General features: G+C 44.3%; 1 protein-coding gene across 1 annotated transcript in view; it reads right to left on the reverse strand.

The window, feature by feature from the left end:
* Positions 1–267: 267 nt before the first annotated feature.
* Positions 268–21,542, reverse strand: part of LOC147697788 (late histone H2A.1-like) — a 37,559-nt gene continuing 16,284 nt past the window's right edge. The window contains exons 3-4 of the transcript XR_015299160.1: positions 443–560; positions 268–364 (exon numbers count right to left, since the gene is read on the reverse strand). The gene's annotated coding sequence lies outside the window, so the exon portion shown is untranslated. The remainder of the gene's footprint in view (positions 365–442; positions 561–21,542) is intronic.

Below are 21,542 nucleotides of genomic sequence, written 5' to 3' on the forward strand. Positions count from 1 at the left end.
ATTCTAATGAGAGCTAAATGCATTAACCTAGTGTGCATGGTTACCCACGTGACATATTATTCAAAGTGTTCTTACTTTCTTATAAAGGATCTTGATATGTTTTAAGATTCCACACCCTTGAAAATTACGGTCAACAGTTCCTCTTCATAAGTAGTTGTACTGTTAGGTGTATTTCTTAATATTTATAAGGAGAGAAAATCCACCAATTAGAGATATGTCTCAGATGGATTTAGAGCCTCTAATATGGGTTGTGGTGTTGTTACTTACTTAACGCGGAGAGAGGTATGTCTGTTGTGTCAGGGTCGAGTCTTTTTACTTTCGATTCTGGTCTAGGTCCCTTCTGATTATTTTCTTGGGTCTAGTCCTAAAAGAGAACATCTGTATCGGTATGGCCGTATGTTTTTTTAAATGTGTCTCTAAAGCAGACCTCGGCAAAACATACCTCAGGATTATGTATCCATTCTCAGGTAATTCTTGAAACAGATTCTTTTCTCGTTTTCAGGGTTTTTCTTCACTTTAGACCCTTAATGTGGAAGCTGTGATTCTTCTTTTTGATTGACCTGAATTTAAAGATTTTAAATGATTACGCTTTAAAACCTTCTCTTACTTAGCAATCTATATTCCTTAATTTTAACTTTAACATTTGGGGCCGAAAATGCTCAATTTTATTAAGTTCTTTATATTCGATTCATTTCAATCTTTATTCGGTTTAAAAAACCTTGTAAGATACAATACATAAAAAATCACAATACATCATTATAATACATAGTAAGTAGCAGCAGTGGGTAAAAATTTACCACCACATCTTGTTTGTGCAAAATACGCAAAAGTCATCCACTAGTTCCTGGTCGGTCCCCTTTCTATATGGAGCACTAACTAATTATACACAGAAATAAAATAATAAATTAAATATCTGTTATGTTTAAAAAGTGATATACACCATAACAATAAGACAGGCAGCATTATACTAACAGACAATCAATAACATAGCCCCTTTATATTTAAATTCTCTGATTTTTCTTTTTCCTAATCAAGGCAACACATAGGAAAAAACGACTTAGGCTAAACACAATCGGTTGTGCAGTATCACCTTTAAATATTCTTAGACCAACCTTGGTTTGTCTAAGGCCTAGCCTATTACAAATCGGCTTGAGCCATTTTTTCCTTGCTTTAAGGTATGCTGGGCATATAAATAAAACATGGGACTCATCTTCTTTCACCCCCATTTCGCATGACTCACATATGTTAGAGCCCGCAACCCCAGTCAATCCCTTATTACAATTCCAGCCAGTTGTTATATCTTTTAATGGTAAAATGCCATAGCGGAATTTTAGGTATAGGCTTTTAGCCAATGGAGGGTGGATTTCGTCCATAAAGGGCTCTAATTGCATGTTCATTTTAATTTCAAAATTTTTTGAAGTTAGAGTCCCTGTTCTGGGATTTGCAAGCACTGAGTCTCTAATATAGTCCCAGTACCTTTGCTTCAAGATGTGCTTTGAACTACTTGTGAGGGAATCGGGGTCAAACCAGAAATTGCTTAACCCTAATTTTTCGAACCATTTTTTGACGTACTCTAGCCATGGCAAAGGCGTGATGTTCTTTATTGCCAATATCTCTTGCAAAGCTTCTCTATAAACAGCCAGCTCCTCCGTGGACCATAGACGGACCCAATAGAGTAGCGGGCGAAGAGAAGCATAATCATCAGTACGCCTAAAATTAAGGTCCCATAATATGGGCGTCATTGGAGTTGACCCAGGTATCCCTAGAAGTTGCCTAATAAAGGAATTTTCTCTCACTCGGAAGGTATCCTTTAAAGCATAAGCCCAAAGGTCCGCACCATAAAGTGAGGAAGATTGCACTTTATATTTGGATAATTCAATAGCCGGTGAGACCGCTTTGTAATGGCTATTCTTGTGTTTCCTTAGGATTGGTGCCTGATTTTGGGTTAGCCTTAGTTTAGAATTCTCCAATTGCGTTTTCCATGTGACGTCACTGTCTAAAATAACGCCCAGGTATTTAAAATTAGAGACTTCTTCAATAGGTTTGTTGTTTATTTTAAAAACCTTATTAAAACCTTTGTGGGGGTTGATTGTCATGATTTTAGTTTTTGAGGAATTAATTTCTAATTCTTTATCATGACAATACAAACTGAATGTATTTAAAAGGTTGGAGCCCCCTAGGTGTCTGAGAGATTAAAATTGTGTCGTCTGCGAATAATAGTGCCGGAACGGCTTGCCCACTCAATTTGGGAGAGTCATGCTCGCAGCCCAAAAGAGTATCAGGGATGTCATTGACATATAGAGAAAATAAGGTAGGTGCCATTACGCACCCTTGCCTTACCCCTTTTGCTATCTTTATTTTCTCAGTGACTTCTCCATTCGGTCCCCATCTTACACGTGCATAATTGTTCTCATGGAGTCTAATTAAAATTTGAAGGATATTTCCAGGGACACCCATTTTATTTAATGTCTTCCATAGGGCTGCCCTAGGAACCATATCAAAAGCTGCCTTCAAGTCAACAAAAGCCACGTATATATGGGAACTCCTTATAATGGTATATTTCCAGACTAAACATAAAAATCTAAAAACCTGGTCAATAGTACTTATCTTACATCTAAAACCTGCCTGATATTTTGTAAAAATAGAGTGCTCTTCAATCCAGGAGGTAAGCCGACCAAGAACCTGTCGTGCAAAGATTTTTTGTAACACGTCAATAAGGCTGATAGGTCGGTAATGCGAAGGATTTGACCTATCACCCTTCTTGAACAGAGCCACAATCTCTGCCCCCTTCCAAGTTTCTGGAATAGCAGCTCCTTGAGCGATTTCGTTGGATAATAAATTGATGTAAGGGGCCCAGATGTAGTTTTCGTGTTTCCAAAGATCACCTGGTATTCTGTCAGGGCCTGGTGCTTTCCCTGACTTAACGGCCTTAATTGCAGAGATAGTTTCTGTTAAAGAGAATACAAGAGGCACATCATGCGCTACCAAGGGGGCCTGCAAACTATCCCATCCTCCACTTTCACCTGAGCTTGTACAAGAATATAGCATAGTGAAGTGCTCGACCCATATATTTTCCTCTAAAAATGTATCTTTACATTCTGTCACTCCCCTCGTGCCTCTAGCAATGAGGCTCCAAAAAGTGGTCTGATCTTTGCATTTGCATGCATCCAGTAAATCGGACCAAACCCTTTCGTCCCATTCCTTCTTGGCCTTTGATAAAATTCTTTTGTACTGTGCTCTCTTAGTTCTTACGATGTCCGTTGAACCCCCCCTGACTGCTATAATTAAATCTGTCTTGGCTTTCCGGCAGTCCTGGTTGTACCAGGTAGCCCCAGTTTGTTTGTTCTTTTGGTCATTGTGTGGTCTTTTTATTGCCCTGGTCAGGATCCCGCCAAGTTGGTTAGTTAAATGTTCATGGGATTCTATCAAACTAAGATTTTTAGTGACCGTGCTATTACCTAAGAGAGAGGACATATGATTCACAAAAACATTATAAATTTTGCTAATGATTTTGGAATTGTCTAGTACTATTGGCCATTTCAGGGATCTGCGATTGTTTGCCACTAGAGGATCTTGTGGCAAGGACATTGTACTATTAGCGCTTTTATCAGGGGTTTTAAAAGTCTGGGTTTTGACAGATAAAATCAGAGGATAGTGGTCGCTTTCTGTGCGATCGTCTACCAGTAGATCGATAGTCATAGGCCACAAATTCAGAGAGACTAATAAATAATCTAAGTGGCTAGAGTGTGCCCCTCTAATAAACGTCGGTCTACTGGGGCAGTCTGAGGGCAACCGCCCATTACATGCACGTAAGCCTAATTCTAATGTCAAGTTCAGTATTTGTAAGGCGCTCACTGAGCAGGGTGCTTTGTACTTTGTATCTACTAAGGGAATGTTGTTTACCATATCCTCATCCTTATGGATGTCTTCCAATCCTATTATGGGTTCAAAGCCTCTGTTAAAATCACCGCCTATAATCATTTGTGCATTTTGATCAAATCCCGCCACAAGGTTGCTCAGCTGGGTTACAATAATTGATTCTTTACATGATCGATGAGGTCTATTGTAAACATTGATCACGTAAGTGCAGCGACCCTTTGTGTCTTTTAACTCGAGCAATAAAATGTCGGGATTATTAATGTCAATTTGCTTAATGGATAGGCCACCTGTGATTTTCACCCAAATTGTTAGTCCGCCAGAGGGTCTCCCCCCGTTTGTGTTTACTGCGGGTATAAAAAAAGATTTATAATTCACCTTATAGTAGTTTGAGCCCCCATGTCTCCTGGAACATGATGATATCCCCACCTGAGATGTAGTCATGCCAGGATGGGTCTAAAAGGTTTTTTTTCAGACCTGCAATATTCCAGCAGATGATTTTTATGCTTCCTAAAGCCCCTTCTGTTTCTGTTACCTGGCAAGGTGGAGTTGCCCTAGGTATCTCTGGGAGCAGTTGTTGTGTTGTTGTTTCAACAAGATGTAGTGGCTGTTGCAAGATTATATTAGGTGCAATATGCTTTGAATTGGTTTCAAGACATGAACTAGGGTATGTGTGGTTGATGCTGCTTGGCGTTGTCAGGGCCCTACCCTCAAGTCAGTCGCAGTCAGCTAAACCAGCTAGAGCTGCAAACCTATTCGACGTGCTAACTCCCAAGTTATAGGATGGAACCCCAAAGCCCCAACCATTTGTGGGGGCATTCCATCTAGGTGCAGGGGTAATGGGAAGGGGTGGGTTCTGAAAAGGGCCCAACCATCCTCCGTTAAAATCAGTATTACCTATGGGTGCTGGGGTATTAGGATACAGTACATTCTGCTGCATGCCTGGCCATCCTCCATTATATTTAGCATTTCCTGTAGGCCCACAGTTATTAGTTATAATACCAGGCCCTCGTCTGCCCATTTGATTCCAATTTTGCCCTGGGGTAATGTTTGGGAAAATATTGTGGTGGTATGGTAGCCATGGGCCTGCCCTACTTTGAGGAGCGTAATTCATGTCAGGAGCTGATGAACCCCCTCCCCAACCATGATCTCGCATTGGCCAAACAGGCTTCCGGGGTTTTTGGTTATTGGCTTTTTGTGAATCAGTGTAGAAAAATTCTAATGTGAGAGGGATTATAGAGCTACTTCTTTTTTGTGGTGGAAGGATATTTTGCAAAATATCAGGAAGAGCAGCTGCGGTCGAGAAATTTAATATCACACAGTCGCCCTTCCATTTTTTTTGTTTTTTCCTATCCAACCTACCCTCCTTGCTGTTTTGATTTCATCAGCTAACCTCTGTTCACCCCCCTGTGCTAGCTTCATATTATTTGAAAGCCAATATAATGCCTTACTTTTAAGTGATGAGGCTGACTCAGTTTGGTCCGGTAATAGGGTTGGTGTATTGGCTAACACTAGCACTAACGGTGCAGCTTCAACTACAAATTGTGTCTGGTTTTCATCCAGACTAGTGGGCACTGTAGCGTGTGTTGAATCAATTTGTCGGACAGTTGGGGCATCTAATGGCAGGTTATTAATATTTTGACTAGAAGTTTGTGGGTCTTCTACAGGGGTTACCCCTGGAGGAATGACATCTGATGTTACCCTGGATTCACTATCATTCCCTGGGGGATCATTGCCTTTATTGACATTACTTAAGGCATTACCTATTGCATCTACTAAAACATTGAGTACTTCCAAGTTTCTTTATCTCTGCAGAAAGTTTGTCAATCTTGCTAATAAGTGGCTTAACAATTGTCTGTATTTTTATTTCTAACAGCTCCGCTATTTTCGACATTAGGTCCTCGTCCAAAAAGTCCCTCAAATTATTAACCTCCTTGATCTGGCAAATATTTTTGTCCTTTAGTGGTGATATAGTCTTGTTTTTTCCAGAACGTGCCCCCCCCACGTTTGCTTTGCAATCTACGACTGGCTCTGACTGCCCTTGAGGACTGCTTGGCCGGTGGATCATCCTCCGTATCTTCTTTATCATTGTTTTCTTCATCCTCAATGACTAGCTGTGCATCTGAGTCAATTACCGCATGTTGTTCAGTGTCCCCCACATTCACTGTACTAACATCAGTGTTGATAGTGACTGGGGAGGCTGGTGCATGTAAATCGTTGTTAGAGTCTAGCAGCAGTGACTCATTAATTTGCGAGGAAGTGGGTGGGCTCATAGGAGGAAGAATAGGGGACTGGGACAGACCTAACGATTGTCTTCGTTCGCTGTTTATTTTGCTAACCACTTGGACAAGGTAATTTTCCATGGTGTTCTTTGGTACTTCGAGTGCCGTATGTGTATTTTTTTTGCGCATAATTTTGCAAGGTGTATGAAAGTCTTATACCCACTGTGCAGATAATTGACAAAATGTCACTCCCAAGATAAGAACAAAAAAAGTCTTACTTCAAGCTTGTGCAGATATCAAGTTGACTCCTGTCCACATTCGTCAGTGTAATGGCGTTTCACGTGGACCCCCTTCCTAAGCCAGGCTCCTGGGCGATTCGATAGAAGCTGTATGGCCTGCTTACCGACCCCCGTCTGGATAGCCTGTGCGCAAAGAAGGCGGACATTCAACGTCTGGAACGCCACTGCTTGATATGATCACTCACACGATGGTTTCCTGGTGCACAAGGATGTAAAATTAGAGGGGTGGCCTAGCCTAGCCGACTTGTGCCGATGAGGGCCGTAGAGGGCCCGCCCTTTGCCCCGGGCGTCCCGCGACGCGGGGGTGCTCCTCCTTTTGTGCGTCTTGGTTTGCGCTCACAGGGCGCTGCCGCGTCACTCTGACGCGCCGCCGCGTTGCCTGCCGGGATTTGCAGTCTCCCGGAGCGGCGGCGCGGTGTCCGGTTTTCCTTGACTCTTGGCGGTGGCGGCGATGTGGGCTATGTCCTCTGCCTTCCTCAGTGGCCTGAGAGGTAAGTGAAACTGACTCTCGGCGGTGGCGGCGGCGCGTTGTGGTCTCCCCCGCTCTGCCGGGGTGCTCCTCCTTTTGTGCATCTTGGTTTGCGCTCACAGGGCGCTGCCGCGTCACTCTGACGCGCCGCCGCATTGCCTGCCGGGATTTGCAGTCTCCCGGAGCGGCGGCGCGGTGTCCGGTTTTCCTTGACTCTTGGCGGTGGCGGCGATGTGGGCTATGTCCTCTGCCTTCCTCAGTGGCCTGAGAGGTAAGTGAAACTGACTCTCGGCGGTGGCGGCGGCTGCGTTGTGGTCTCTTCTTTATATTCACGAGCATTGTCCGATATGATGAGTGCTAAGCATATATTCGCGCAATAGTTTAAAGACTTCTATAACTCTGTTTTAAGTTTGCTAGTGCCGCCGTTATCACTAATAGTGAAAGCGCTGTGAGCCTAATGCCCACGAATTCACTCGCTGTCTCGGTTACTCAGCAGTTTGGTTTTAAACCTGTTTCCCTTATCACCGATAAACCGAGCCGGGTTTGAGTTTCGGGAGCCCTCGCTTATGGCAGAAATAACGTCCCGTTACAAATTTTTGTTTGGTATCTGTGACACATTAGGTGTTGTCACGGCTTACTATGCCCCTCCATATGGTCCCAGACTCCTTACCTTGATCAACGCGAACTCTAGCAATCAACACGTCCTCTCCCAGCTATACGATGAGAGAATACGCCTGAGTCTTGGTTTATATAATCCACTAAATTTTTTTAATTGGCTGATAAATTACACTTGTGCGTAGTTTGTCACCGGAAGTCCCATCGCTTGCCACCATTTTGGTAGTTTTTATGCATCGATTTTTGTAGACTAAACTTGTCGATGTCTTTAGCTTGATATCTCAAAGAATAGGGTTAATTATTCTTTGAATTTACGTGTCGAACTGTTCTATGCTCACAAAGGTGACCGAAAAGGGTTAGTTTAACTAGTATACCCTTCCGTATACATTGCCTGACTGCTATATGCCTTTAGTTTTCTGTATTTGTACCCCATTTTGGTAGTTTGTTTACATACGCCGAACTACAAAATCGTTCCGGAAGAACATCTAAAACGGAATAGACAGTGTGTTTATAGATTATTCCATTCACGAATATTAAAGAAGTTATCAATTCATTTATATAAACTTCTAATCACACACCAAATTTGTGTATTGAAATGTGTTTCATGTAATGCACTCTTCCTCAGTACCATCATATTTTTAACATTTCAGAAAAGTTATTATCATTTCTTATCCATTGATAAATACGTGTACATGTTCATACAGTTTCATTCATTTATCGTAACACATGTTACATTTGGCTTTTTCTGATTTGGCACTTCTATCTATCTGTTTTCAATTGTAAAGCAATTTCTCTATACTTCTGTAGCAACTGCCATCGTTAAACAATGTTCACATTCTTTTCCATTATAATTGGATGCTATAGTGATCTCAAATTGTATACAGAGATAACCCCTAGATTCCATAGTAGTTATAGGTGCTGGTCAGCATGCATTGTAATTTACATAAAACTATATATGGTACAGGTTTACAAAGATGAACTATTTGTTCATAAGTAGTTTTCTCTCGTTTTTGTCTAGACACTTATGACCTATACCATAACTCTTAATGACATTTCCATAATTTACAATGATTAGTAGTGTTTGTTGCAAGAATTCTCACTTCTTCCCTCTTCCTAATGATAAGCTGATAAGTGGACTAGGTAAATTTTTTTAATCATTCAAATGGTGTCCTTTCGCCTATCAACATAAACATAAGTCATACTACATCTTGTTCTTTACAGTCATTTTCATTCTCTAATTGACCTAAGTATTTTCTGGGTCTTTTCATAACAGTAACAAGGGTATATGGGCATACTTTAAAGATATATCTCATCATATAGCCGGGAGAGAGGACGTGTCGATCGCTAGAGTTCGCGTTGATCAAGGTAAGGAGTCTGGGACCATATGGAGGGGCACAGTAAGCTGTGACAACACATAATGTGTCACAGATACCAGACAAAAATTAATAACGGGACGTTATTTCTGCCATAAGCGAGGGCTCCCGAAACTCAAAACCGGCTCGGTTTATCGGGGATAAGGGAAACAGGTTTAAAACCAAACCGCTGAGTAACAGACAGCGAGTGAATTTGTGGGCATTAGGCTAACAGCGCTTTAACTATTAGTGATAACGGCGGCACTAGCAAACTTAAAACAGTTATAGAAGTGTTTAAACTATTGCGCGAATATAGGCTTAGCACTCATCATATCGGACAATGCTCGTGAATATAAAGAACTTAATGAAATTGAGCATTTTCTGCCCCAAATGTTAAAGTTAAAATTAAGGAATATAGATTGCTAAGTAAGAGAAGGTTTTAAAGCGTAATAATTTAAATCTTTTAATTCAGGTCAATCAAAAAGAAGAATCACGGCTTCCACATCAAGGGTCTAAAGTGAAGAAAAACCCTGAAAACGAGAAAAGAATCCGTTTCAAGAATTACCCGAGAATGGATACATAATCCTGAGGTATGTTTTGCGAAGGCCGAGGTCTGCTTTAGAGACACAATTTAAAAGAACATACGTCCATACCGATACAGATGTTCTCTTTTAGGACTAGACCCAAGAAAATAATCAGAAGGGACCTGGACCCGAATCGAAAGTAAAAAGACTCGACCCTGACACAACAGACATACCTCTCTCTGTGTTAAGTAAGTAACAACGCCACAGCCCATATTAGAGGCTCTAAATCCATCTGAGACATATCTCCAATTGGTGGATTTTCTCTCCTTAGAGATATTAAGAAATACACCTAACAGTACAACTACTTATGAAGAGGAACTCTTGACCGTAATTTTCAAGGGTGTGGAATCTTAAAACATATCAAGATCCTTTATAAGAAAGTAAGAACACTTTGAATAATATGTCACGTGGGTAACCATGCACACTAGGTTAATGCTTTTAGCTCTCATTAGAATATATGACACTAACTGTATGTACTTAAATTTTAGAAAGAAGCAGTTTGGTTTTTAATTCCAAGTCTGTCCTGAAGAAGGTGTTACAACAGCTTCTATACACCGAAACGCGTCGACAAAGGACTTTCTTCTGTTTTTTTATATAAAACATTTTATATTTGTTGTCATAATGCTATGAAATTTAAAAAATTTTGTGTACTGATTTATTGCAATTTGATTGAAATATAAGTATAGGGATAATCAAGTGTATTAGACAGTCAATTTGGGCAGGATTACTTGAAAATGTTATGAAATAAATGAATTCCATTGTTTTTAAAATAATAACAAAATAAACTGAGAGATAAAAAATACCTTAGTCGTGTGCAGATATAATAATCCGTGTCATATTTGAATATGAAAGTTAAATTAGTATCTAGGCCTGAAGGTCAGACCTCAAAAGTCAAATAACACAGAAAGGAAACCCCCCTTTTTTTACTGTCTTTGGAGTCACAGCACCTCCAATCTCTTTAATCCACTGCCATACGCCACTTACTCTTGTCAGTTCCGCGTTACCTTTCCGCATCCCCCCCTTTTTGTTCATCCTTTCCAATGTGTTCCTCTCTTGCCTTGCAGTCATTAGTGGAGGAGGTTAAATAAGTGCCGTCCTAAAAGAACAAACGCTGGTAGACCCCACCAGCGAACGCCAGTTCAGATTAAGTCTTACTCCTCAGTAAATGATTTCTCCTTGCTTTCAGAAAGTTGGCCAGTGCGGTTTTTTTGAGTAATAACAGAGGGCCGACCCTAAAGTGGAAGAAGCGATCTCCCCCACCTAGGTAATTTCAGGGAAACAAGATCTCTCTGGAGGAACCTTTACTGTATACCAAGTCCAATCTTTGGATAAGATAGTGATCCAAGGAAGCCGATTTAACCAATTTTATAGGAGTTGGTGAAAGTGTCCTGTGTGGTGTAAACAAACAACCTCACATGCACCAAGTTCATGAAAGGACCCAACACCATTTCAACCAAGGGATAGAGAGGCCTCTATCTAGGGCAGAGTCAATAACCTCCATGTTACAGCTTGCCTTCCTATTGAACCACCTAATCCAGAGTTTCAGCAGAGCCAGCCTTGATTTATCAAAAATTTGGGAGGTTTGGCTCTGTATGAAAGATAAAATGAGGGCTAGTAAGTGAAAGATTAATAAGATGCCAGCAAATGTCTTTTTCCCCTCCTCTACTTGTAGGGGTGACGTATGGATATCCCAATCCCAGCTCTATACAAAGCCACTGAGACACTTCTAGTTGTATATTTTTACACAAGAGGTGGACTACTCTGTGTGAGGTCTTGGGTGGTGGGGGGAATAATTAAGACTAGCACCAGCCACCCTAATTCGGTGCATATAGGAGATATTGGCTGCCTTGAGCAGAGTCAAAAGGGACTCCAAGATAGTGGAAATTGCTCACGCAGCTCAGGAACATCCAATTACTGACAAGGTCACAATATGCCTCTTACCAGGGCCACACACACCACAATATGGGATTTCCCAACGTTGGTTTCTTGATCTAAGCTGCCCATAAAAAAAAAGCAATACTCCACTAAGAAGTGCAAGGCTCTCAAGAACCTGCTCATTAAAACAGTGTTGTCTGCATAAGGTAGCGCCGGGACCAGAGAGTTAACAGTTTTGGGTAAGTTGCCAGTGGCTACCGCTAGGTGAGAACTCAAATTATTAATATACATTTATAACAAACAGGAGCCAAAATACACCTCTGGCGCACTCCATTGACTAAGAAATGTATCAGAAATTTCTCCAGCTGAACTGGAGTACACCTTTACTTCTAAATTCTCATGCATGGTATAGAAGAAATGCACCAAGGTGATTTTAACACCCTAATCCAACTGTATCAACCAAAGCTTGGTTCTGTTTACATGCTCAAAGTCAGTAGATCAATGCATAAAGGCTAGGTACAGTGGGCTGTGTCTGGTGTTCATGTATTTACATAGGATGAAGTGCAAGTTCAGGCACTGTACCTAGCCCAAGACAAAAGCCATATATAAATGTGTCCAGGATCTCAGGCAATTGAGGGGAGTCACCGAATGATCTTTACTGCAACATCAATAGGATAATCAGGCGTGAACATTTGGTTTAATTCAGTTCGCCCTTTTTGAAAATGGACACTGATCAAAGTGTATAAGAGTTAGGGCTCATGTTACTTGGGAAATGTTAAATTGGTAACAAAGGGACCCCCAAAGCTGAATGTTACATTTGAAGAGGTCCATGAGTGACCCAATCTGGCATTGGGACTTTACCGCTTGGGTGTCTTATCGCTTTCTCCACCTCTGATAAAGAGGTATCAAGGGGAGGTGGGTTACCCAAAGGGGCTGAAGTAAATCTTTCTGTGAATTGTCTTTCACTATATAAGAAATAGAATCAAAGTGTTTTATCCAAGCCAGATATGTTGCAGGCCAAAATAGGGTTTGGCAGAGCATCCCTTGGATATTTACTGCATCCCAGAACATTTTGCTACTGGTTACCATTGTTGCCCACTCAAGAGGTGACACCTTTGCTCAGATTCCGGAGTAGTCTTTGAACCAGTTGCGGAGACCTAAAATATGTGTAGGAAGGTAGATACCCGACTATGGCTACCCCCGACTTTTTGCCTGGTGTTTTGCTGGTTTTCCGACTTAGTTGACCTGGGGCCCTGCCAATCAGGACCCCAGGCCTACTGCTCTCTCTCTAAAATGGATTCCGTGTACCTTAGGTGCATTACCCAATTGGAACTGGGCCACCTTGTCAGACCCTGTAACTCAGGGCATCGGTGTACCCAGGGCCTACCAGGGGCTGAAGCATGTATTATGCCACCCCTGGATGGCCATCTAAATCTGACACAACTGGCTGTGCGACAGCTGGGGCAACATGGTGTACTCGCCCGTTGCTTTAGGTATAGTATGCCTATATCTAACCCTAAAATGGACACCCGCATTCCTATCAGTCACTCCTATGGCAGGCCTTGACAATCCTGAAGGCAGAGTGCGTGGAATCGTGTGAATTGGGCTCTGGCACGAGCCGAGCCCGGTTGCAGCTTGCGGAACCAAGACCCAATGGCTGTTCCATGATAACGCGTACCATATTGGTAACTTCGGTATCGCGTTATCAAGACATGTCGAGTAAGGTGTCATACGAATCGGGATGCTGACCCCTCACCAATGCCGGAGACGAGGTTAGCATTCTGCCCTTCTAGAGGGACACGACATGTACGTAACTGTGAACCCCGGTTAAAGTTAACTGAAGCCTCAGCTCCACAAAATGGATGCTGCCACCACAGACACGAGTCTGACCTCCTGCTGCTGGGAGTCCTTCCAGCGAGGAGAGCTTGGACAAAGAGTTTCCTGTCCGGGGCGGTGTTCGCACCATCCCAGACAGGGTTTTGTGTATCCTGGGTAGGCAGGGCTTTACAAGAAGGTGACTGTGGAGTGGCACCCTGGTGCTCACTACGCATCTGCCGGCTAGAACCAGTTCCAGGGGCGCGCAGCCCCTGACCTGGGGAAAGTCCGGCATGGGAGAGGGGTGTAACTACCCCCCTTCCTGGTCCCACCCCTAGGGCAGGACCTAGTCACGTACCCACCCCTTTCTTTAGGATAAAGGCAGGAGCGGGGACCCTTCCAAATTAGATCTTTGAATCAAGAATACTTTCTACGAAAGGACTTCGAGACTCTTCTTAAGATTTCTCCCTTGTGGCTAAGGAGTAGTCACCCTGCGTCCGCAGGCACCATCTAAGAACTCTGCGGTTTGCTGCAAGTCCTTCCTCAGGAATCCGACTGCCCAGCTCGACGAGAACCGGCTTCCCTGGCACCTCTGACCTCTACCCACATCGTCAGCTCAGCTGAGATCCGTGGGTGCGACAAGACCTCGAGGGACCGGCCATCATCAAGACCTGCACGATTTCTTAACCAGCACGACCACCGAAGGAATCCTCTGGTGAGTGCTCTGGGGTCCGAGAAGCCCCGACCCCGAGCAGCTCCAGCACCGAAGAGCAGCCTCCCAGCATCTCCACGATCTGCGTGGGGCCCTTCTGCTCTTTGTTGTTCAGCACGTTGTCTGGTCACTAGCCGCTGGCTTGTGCCCTTCTTGACGACACCCGACAACCAACGCTGCTGGTCTGGTTGTTCCAGACTGGCTTTGCTCCCTTCTGCGAGAGGAGCATCCCGGACCCTCCTGGTCCACTCAAGACGCCATTTTAGGCCCACCGCGTGGCCCTGAAATTTGCCAAGGCTTGTTGCCCCAATCCTGGGCCCAGCAACGCCGACAGCATCAATCTTCGTGGGACAGCTCGCACCTCCATCCTGGTCGCCGACAACGCCTCCTGGTCCGTGAGACTGCAGAGCCTAGCGTCGCCCACTCACCTAGTCGAGGTGACGATCATCCGGTGCCCTCCTGGTACCCTCTGACTACTGGCTAGTAGTACGAACTTGGTCCCCTCTGCTTTCAGGTGTCATCTAGCTCTGATCCAGGCTTGGATCTCTACGAACTATTTCCACTGGTCGCCGGCCAGCAACTCCTTCCTTCCGGCTCCTGGCCCGTCAGCGAAGACTCCCGACGCCTGTAAAGACTTGTGCAGCCGCAGCCCTTGGGGCTATGTAACTTCGGCATTTCGGTGCCTGCATAGCCTCCTTACTTAAGGGTCCCGAGTCCCTATCGCTTCCGACTTGCCTTATCGGGTCCGCCCGAGACCACTAAACTTTCCGTGCCCTCGGGCACTTGTATTGATTGTGCACTTGAAGTATTTTCCTAAGAGTTTTGTTCTGTGCTTAGTACCCTGTCCTCATAAAGAATACAGGGCTGTTGTGATTATAATAAATATACTGTTTATTTTCATAACACTTGTGTGGTGTCCTTTCACTTGGTGTTCAAGGGGTATGTGATGGTATAACAGCTGGCTTAACACGCCCTCTAGAGTTTAGCCCGAAGACTGCTCGTATCCACGCTACTAGGATAGCTGGTCTAAGGTTGACTTACAACCAATCACCATAAGGGTCGTTTGGACTGATGCATAGTGATCACTAGAATAGTGAGCACTGCATATCGGGCCAACTTCTCACAGCGGAGACCTAAAATATGTCACACCAAACTTCAATATGATTGGTCCCAATCCAATCCAATCCAATCCACCCTGCAAGTTAATAGAATGTCCTCCACACAACCACATTGAAAACCCCTGGGCCACAAAAGCCAGTCCAATGTATTATGGAGTTGTTCCGCCTGGGTCTCACCGCCTTCCCCAATTCCCCTGTAAAGGGGTACTCCAATGAGAATCTTACAGGGGCAAATCGCGGGGGGTTAGTTTATATGTACTCTGGTAGGAGTAGACCTCGCAGCCAGGAAATTCTTAATACTCAGATGGAGGTACCCCCCTTGAAGCTGTTGGACTCTGAAGGGAAGCTCAGAGCCACACGTTTGAACAGACCCACAACTCTGAGGCAGGAGGCTCGAAGGGTGGAGCATCCCTTAACATTTCATGATGTTCTAAACTGGGCTTTAAGTGGGATTAAAAGAGCTGGGGGGGTGTCTCTGAAAGGGTCATGGCCAACGTAATCAAGGGCGTGGCATAAAAACACAAGCTAAAAATCTTTGCTTAGCATACATAGTGTGCCGCCAGACTTTACTATTTGTCATTGCATCCAGATACGATACAACAATTAACATAATACCTACAAGAAGTCAGGACTATTGGCTTTGTCAATGGTTGTTAGTTGCATAAGATAAATAAGCAGCAACTATGGCTTGTATAGAATATTATAAAAGCTTCAACTTAAAGTCCTGGTGACACCACAACAATGTTGCTGCTCCGGAGTTTCAAAAAGAGAAGGGAAATCAAGAGGGAAAATTACTAAATGATTTCACTTCCTCCCCTACAACTCTCACTTGGCATGATGTCGTGCCATAACTTCTCCACTGGGGAGAAGGGAGCAGTGAGCATGCTCACATCCATGTGCCTGCTGTCACTACAGTCCGGAAAAAACAGACTGCCTGTGCCAAGGCACAAACAAAGCCGAAAGAAACCCATTTTGAGGCCTCCTTTAAAACAAGCATTTGCAATGCAATAGGTCTCGCATTAGGAAAGCGTGAGCTATTGGTATTGTAAATGACAACTTTTTTAAATATCTGTTGGCTTGAAAATATAAAAATTAATAGCATTGTTATTCACAAAGCCAATAGCTTACGCTTTCCTAATGCGAGTCCTATTGGCTATGGCAATGCTTGTTTGTAGCAAGCAAGGACAGTGCTGTTGTGGTGCTGAGTGATGTGGTGGTGTCCCCCGAGTGATGTGGTGGTGTCCCCCGAGTGATGTGGTGGTGTCCCCCGAGTGATGTGGTGGTGTCCGCCGAGTGATGTGGTGGTGTCCCCCGAGTGATGTGGTGGTGTCCCCCGAGTGATGTGGTGGTGTCCCCCGAGTGATGTGGTGGTGTCCCCCGAGTGATGTGGTGGTGTCCCCCGAGTGATGTGGTGGTGTCCCCCGAGTGATGTGGTGGTGTCCCCCGAGTGATGTGGTGGTGTCCCCCGAGTGATGTGGTGGTGTCCCCCGAGTGATGTGGTGGCGTCCCCCGAGTGATGTGGTGGCGTCCCCCGAGTGATGTGGTGGCGTCCCCCGAGTGATGTGGTGGCGTCCCCCGAGTGATGTGGTGGCGTCCCCCGAGTGATGTGGTGGCGTCCCCCGAGTGATGTGGTGGCGTCCCCCGAGTGATGTGGTGGCGTCCCCCGAGTGATGTGGTGGCGTCCCCCGAGTGATGTGGTGGCGTCCCCCGAGTGATGTGGTGGCGTCCCCCGAGTGATGTGGTGGCGTCCCCCGAGTGATGTGGTGGCGTCCCCCGAGTGATGTGGTGGCGTCCCCCGAGTGATGTGGTGGCGTCCCCCGAGTGATGTGGTGGCGTCCCCCGAGTGATGTGGTGGTGATATGTTGGTGCCCTTTAGTGATGTGGTGGTGCCCCAGAGTGATGTGGTGGTGCCCCAGAGTGATGTGGTGGTGTCCCAGAGTGATGTGGTGGTGTCCCTGAGCAGCCTGAAAAAAAGTCAAGAAGAAACCAGAGTACAACTCCCATACATCTGCTAATAAGACCACTGAGAGACTTCCTGCTTTTATAAATTCTAAAATTGGCAGAGTCAGCACAAGCGTGTGTGATGGAAGAGCCACCCGTCTGAGCAAGTTGTGGAAGAAGAAGAGAGTGAGTGCGAACTGAATGTATCTGGAAGTGCTAGTTTATCTTTAACTTCGCTAATAACTATAAGCATGCCAACCTTAGTCTCAACGCATCGAACATCACAAATGTTTAAACAAATTTAAACTGCGTCACGAGTCCGCAACTGAAATACGCGTGTTTCCTGCATCGTCAAAAAGCACAAGTTGCACTACTCTTCGTTCTAGAAAAGGATTAAGAAATTCCTACAATGAACACAGGCGGCTCGCGCCTGACTTGCTCTGATAGGAGAAGCCAAGTATAAACAGTGTACAGATATATGACACAAGTCCAGTGATTGAAACTTGAAATCACAAGCCTTGAAGTAAATCAGATTTGCTGCACAGGAGGCTGATAACACATGCACTTCTCTCACTGAAATAAAAGTGCAGTGAAACATTGTTACTTTCTTTTAGTTTCAGAAATGTGTTAAGAATCCTCATGTATGAACACGCGCGCCTCACTTGGGTCCAATTTACAGCACATGCTGACTCTGTTTAAACAACATCGGACCGAAGACAAACGTTCAAGTAAGCAAATATATTGTATACAATAATATTGCAATCAATAAGAAAATGTAACACATCAGAAAGTGGAGGACTTACAGCTGACAACATTTCTGTAAACAATTCCTATTGTTTAGGTCACAAGGTCAGAAGCCTTTGAATTCTGATGGGGGGGGGCGGGGAGTCGGAGTACTCAAACGTGGAACTGAGGGACTGAAACCCACTTGCCCTTTAGTAACTACGCTCAGGCTGGTCACGTGTGCCAGTCCCGTCTCCACTGCCAGGCTGCGCAGGGTCGCCCTGGAGGGGAGGCACCCTGAACTGCTAATAACAAAAAGGTACTGAAAGGGGAACCAAATATTTTAAACTTGAGGGACCAGGTGCGGGGGAGAGAACCGAAGAGAGCCGCATGCGCATGCTACCTGCTTTGAACGTTGGAAGGAGTGCTGTGTATCATAAACACAGACCATGCACAAAGCCCTGCGCGCCGCTCCCACACAGACATTGCACTCCAAGATTTATGGCTTATCTAAAGTTATAATAAAGACAGACCTACCGTTTCGGACTCCCTGCCGTCCTCTGTATGCAAACAATAACACAAAAACTTTACTCAGCCAAACATGTAAGCCACTCTGCTATGCACAAAACTTCACCACAAAAGAGTTGTGAATCGATTAATGGAATGTGGAAGAGAGCGGTTTTATACTGAAGTCGCCCAGAAGCCAAAATCGCAAGAATCCACATTTATTGGAATAAATACATATGTTCCTTAGTGGGAACCGCACAACTCAAGGACATGGGTGAAATCGTTATCGTGGAGAATACTAGTTTTCAATTATACTGCCATGTACCTGGGAGCACCACGACATGTGGATGAGCTGGCACCTCAATTAGAGAGCTGCTTTCAGCTGAATCACAAGGTTACATGTGGTGAGGGCCAGCACGGGGTGTGTATACACACACACACACACACATACGAGCTGAGACTTGGCATACAAGTATGTAAAAGCAGACAGCATGCAATATTTCATAGTACACAATGGGCGTACTCAGCTGATACATTATTAAAAAAACATAGCTCCCAGTCCTATCCTACCCTTGAATGCTGCAATGGAATGAACCATGCACTGTGATTACAACTAAACATTGTGAATGTTTTAATTTCCTACGGCACACGCAATTTACTTTGAATTTTGATTGGCGTGTACCGCAATTACAGCAAATGCTAATAAATAAGAAGACATGTGTCGTAATACGTGAAGTAAGTTGAACACACACACACAACTGAGATAAAGTTAATGTTGGGGACAGAGGGACATATTGACAGTGAGGATATTACTAAAAAAAAAGAGACCGAAAATATTGCGTAATGCCACTCATCTCTTCAATGTAAATCCAAAGCAACCCTAGCTGCCATTAAAACGAACGAAAATATAGAAGGGAGCAACTAGTAACCCCCGGAACAAACCAGCAGATGTCCTTGTAGGATTCAGAGTGAACGTCTCCAATGTGTAACAAACATGCAGAAAACAGCAGACAGCTAGATGCGAAGGTGCATGTACGACATAATAGCTTTACATGCATTAACTGTACATTTCCCAAGAGGCATGACATGACCGCAATAAGCAAGCAACTAGTTTACATGCTATGCGTCTATGTTATTGAAACATTTGTCAAAAAAACCAAACATGTTGCTTGTAATGTTAGGAAACTTACTGTGTTTAAAGCAAAAGTTGTGTAGCTTTTAGCATCGGTGATGTCAAGGTATGGCGATGTCAACGTATGGCGTATCAAGAAGAGCTGGTAAATGCTAGTTTGGTTTCATTTAAGTAGCAAACTAGATTGGGAAAAAAGTGCATTCAGGGCATTCACGCGGTGTGTACACACATGAGCTGAGACTTGGCATACAAGCATGTAAAAGCAGACAACATGCAATATTTCATAGTACACAATGGGCGTACTCAGCTGATCCATTATTAACAAGCTCTCTGCATTGCTGTGGCAGGGGAGCGGCAGCCTTTAAAGTCTGATGCCGAGGCTCAGACAAATGGTGGTGTGCAAGCAGCTCCCTTTCAAGTCTGATTTGGGGGGGGGGCGCAAATGGCGATGAGCGCGCACCCAACGCACATGCACTGGCCATAATCCGCATTCCAAAGCCCTCTTGGTAGGTTTTTCTGGTGCCCCTCTATCTCTCGCCAGCAATGTGCAAGCGCATTCGCAGGCGTGACCTAAAAACTGCAGGTGCTCAGCACCGGCGAGACCCGGCCCACTTACAGCCCTGGTTCTAACTATGGGAATTGGACTGAGGTTCCACAATGCGCTTCTTTGCTGTGGAGGCCCCTTTAACAGCAAACAGGCAAGGATACTGCTGTGACAACAGGGATGCAAGCTGCATCTCAATCCTTTTTAGAGTGAAGCATCAAAAAGGAGCGTTCAGCCTGTAGCAACACCGTTTTCTTTATAAAGCAATCCTCCATAAAGTGCTCGACCTTGAAAGGCACTTTATAACTGATCCCCACCAGAACATAAAGTGAGGGATTATGTGAGGCTGAAGTCACATAAAGGTATGTTGGAGTGCCCAGCCTAATCCTTTTGTTTTTAAAGGTCGTCATAGGATTATCTATATCAGACTGGCCAGTGCTACTTTTCTTGTATGGCGTTTTAGGATCCGAGCAAAATTTCCTGATTCATGCCCTTATATAGGTCTAATTCACATTGTCCTTATATAGGCATAGAAATCATACCCATATTTAAACATAGCCCATGCAGTCCAAATACAGGCATGGTTACTTCCACCCTTTCCAAAAAGCCACAACGATTTCTTGGAAAAACCGGCTTAAGCAGTCAGGGACATCCCCTTGCTTGAATATTGATTTGTTCAAGAACTCATGGAGTTTTTAAAGAACTACCATTCCCTTGGGTTTCTTTGATGACATGTAATAATTCTAACAGCCCATTCTGGCCCATGGAGAACAGGTAGCCTTGAAATAGCGAAAAACAAAAATGGCTGTAATTAACTATTAGGACATGCCACACACATCAGGGCTTGTCCTACCTTATACTTACCATGCACCCTGCCCTTGGGTCTACCATAGGGGTGTCTGATATGAAGAAAAGGGAAGGTTCAGGGACTGGCAAGTTTGTGCAATTGCCCAGTCAGCATAACAGTACCAGACTGCATGCAGGCTCTGCAATGGCAGACCTTAGACACATTTTACAAGGCCGCTTCTGTGGGTGGCACAACAAGTGCTGCAAGCCCACCAGCAGCATTTGGATTTATTATTATTATTATTATTATTATTATTTATTTTTATAAAGCGCGTAGTCACCCGGAAGTATCCCAGCGCTGAGGAACCTTAGAGACATGACTGAGGACTGAGTTTACGGGAAGGGCATAAGGCTAGGGGAAAAGATGTGTCTTTAATCGTTTCCTAAAACGGAGGTATTGGGGTTCCAGACGAAGATTTACACACCCTGGGCACTCTCAGTGCGCTGTACTAGGGTCTAACAGGTAAACCAAATAGTCAATCATGGAATCACCAATTAATACATACATTTTACAATAGGGAGAGTATATACACTTTAGCACTGATCAGCAGTGGTAAAGTGCCCAGAGTCATAAAATAGCCAAAAACAGGTCAGAAAAAATATAGGAAGGCAAAAAGTTGAGGGATGACCCTGCAAAAAGGGCCAAGTCCAACACCGTTATTATGCCGGACTTTACATCAAACTAGGCACCTTCAAGGTATATATGCCTACACTTGCCCTAGCAAACACACAGTGGTTCGGAGCAGCTCGACTATCTACTTGCAGACACAGCTCACTACAGCAAGTGCTGAAGGAAGCCAACCCTCTAGCTGACACACTGCTCAAGAGGCTGCATTTCTCCAGGTGAGAATCCAGTTCCAGTGCTTCCAAGCTCACCTCACGGTGTGTTGGGAAATCAAGTCCTGAGACAGA

The sequence above is a fragment of the Lissotriton vulgaris genome, chromosome 8 (genome assembly GCF_964263255.1).
Source record: "Lissotriton vulgaris chromosome 8, aLisVul1.2, whole genome shotgun sequence".
Lineage (NCBI taxonomy): Eukaryota > Metazoa > Chordata > Amphibia > Caudata > Salamandridae > Lissotriton > Lissotriton vulgaris.